The following is a 2,602-nucleotide window of genomic DNA, read 5'->3' as shown; positions in this document are numbered from 1 at the left end:
CTCCTCTGCTTTTTCTTATAGATCTTAGCAGAGTTAAGTTTACTTAGGAAACGTCTGTGAAACTTAATGTCTGTTGCTGCTGTGAATGGGACAAAGTTCCTGATTGCTTCCTGTTGGTGCCTAGGAGCCTCTACTCTTTGGGTACTTGCTCTTATAGCCGGCATCCTTGCAGTACTTAAAAATAATTTGCACGTTCTCTGTGACTTTACTGCATGTCCCTAGGGCACTGTACAGTACCCTGCAGAAATATCCTGTGTTTACTATCTGAATATCCATTTGGACAGTGTCAAGTACATGGTTCATCATGGGGGAAACTGACTCATATACAGGTCCTGGCCTCTGGCGCTTACCCACTGAAAGTAAACACATGTGGAAATTACAGGACATGCATCCCCAGCACTATATTAGCCCTAGTGGGCACTCAGTATCTGAAATTAGTCATGATGGTGCCATTACAAGAAACCATTAGCTAGAAAGGTCCTCAACCCCAGCTGTGTATTAGAATCACCAGAAGGTCTAAAGTACTTATGCTCAAGCTCAGCTGACAGAGGATCAGATTCAGTTCAAGGTGGGACCACAGCATCAGCATTTAAAAACAAAAACAAACAAACAAACAAAAAAAAACCTTGTTAGATGATTCCATTGAGCAGCCAAGGATGAGAACCACTGCCTGGTCCAGTAGGTCAGCTCTGCGAATAGCACTTGAAATGGACTAGAGGCTGCCCTTCTCCTCCCTTCTTCCCAGTAGGGCTTTATTGAGCACTATTGAAAAGCCACCTCCCTGTGGTCCTGAGAAACATGTGAGGGCACTGAGGATGGTGTGCCCACCTGCTGGTGGCAAACTTGTTCTGGGCTTACGCTGCTGCTTCACAGGCAGGATGGGAAATAGGCAGATATCCTGGTTCAGCCAGACAGAGCCTAACGGGTGCCCCTGTGCCGAGCTTGCCAGGCCCGGGAAGAGCTGTAGGAGGGTGGTTGGAATTGAGTGTTAGAGCCCAGTGGTGCACATGTCCAGTTTGGCCAAATGGTGCGTTGCTTTCTTCTTCTTTACTCCCTGTCACCTCTGGGAAGGAATTACCAACATAACCACAGCTCTCCAGAGGGCACAGCAGGTGAGGATGCTATACCCAGCCCAAAGCTGCAATTGATTATAGACAAGGTTCAGAGGTGGTGGGCCTTTTTTGTTAAAAACCATCACCTCATGCTTTTATAGCATGTATATCTAATTTCGAACTTGACAAGGATAGCAGCTGACACAGGGGCTCCTTGCACCCATCTTACTGATGATGCTGATGTCCGGAGAAATTGTATTTTGCCCAAGACCACACAGGAGGCATGACCATGGACTCAGACCCCAATGCTCTGATTTCAGAGGCCATGCTTTTCCTCCTGCTCCAGTCTGTCTGTGAGCAGCCCTCTGTCGGGAAGAGGATGGTAGTTTTGTATACACCCCATTCCACACACGCCAGCTCCCTCTTTATCTGGCACCATCTCGGAAGGCTCTCCGTCCTGCTGAAGTTGTGACCTGGTGCACAGAGAATGGAGCAAGCTGCAGAGGCAATGAATCTGACTTAGATTCATTCGTGGGCTTCTCTTTTCCCGGTATAAATTGTGACCCAAGAGTTGCTTTCAGTTCTATTCTCTGGCTGCCTGAGTGACTAGAGCGCAGGCTCTATCATCTAACACTTGTTACCCATCACCTCAGGGGCTGTGGATGCTGCCGCACCTGTCAGCGATAATGATAAATATCTAGGCCAAGGCTTTTAAAAAAAAAATCTTTGCAGTTGAACGGAGTGCTCCATCAAATGACAAGGTATTTTCAAAGAATAAATAAAGCACAGATACCTAACTTTCTCCTCTTTTCTTTCCTCTTGGCTGACCATCTATGACCCGATGCCAGTGGTCAGTCTGCTTGGTGGTTCTGCCTCTTCTGGGCCTTTGCTCTTCCCCCTTCTCCACCTCGAGAGGAAGATGGCTCTTCTTCTTCCTTCCACTCTTCGCTGTCCTGTCTCACATCCCTTAAGTTACCAAGTGCTGTTGCTCTGCTTCCCTCTTCCTTCCAGAAGTACTCTCCAGCCTGGGTGCTGCTCTTCCCAGACAGGCCACCCGCATCTCTGGTGGACACCCTATAGCTGGTCTCTTGGCTCCACTCTTGCCCTACTCACTGTCTACTTTTATCAGAGGGGTCACGGTGTCTCTGTACCCTTTCTGGGGTTGAATGACTGCTTTGAGGGCACCATCTTGGCACCCTCTCATTTTCAAATACAATGTCAGTCACACACAAGTCATCAATGCACCCCCTGGGTGGGATTGCTTCTGATGGCTCTCGTATCTGCCTGGCCCAGGCCAGCATTTCCATAGTCAGGTCTTGTTCACTGATTTCTCTGTCTCTCCTTTGCGGAGCATAAGACCAAGGACCACTTTACATTTTTTGCTCCAGATGTCCCTCTTTATAAACCTCAGATGTGTTAGGGACAGGTGTGGGCATTTGGTCAGTTCTCTTGCAGGATATGCTTTATTTAAAAAAAATTTTTTTTAAGGATTTAAGCCTCAGTCTGGTTTTTTCAGAGGCATAAAAGCCGTTTCCCACCCCATCTGCCGC

Source organism: Sus scrofa, chromosome 7, assembly GCF_000003025.6.
Source record: "Sus scrofa isolate TJ Tabasco breed Duroc chromosome 7, Sscrofa11.1, whole genome shotgun sequence".
NCBI lineage: Eukaryota > Metazoa > Chordata > Mammalia > Artiodactyla > Suidae > Sus > Sus scrofa.
This window is presented reverse-complemented; position numbering follows the sequence as displayed.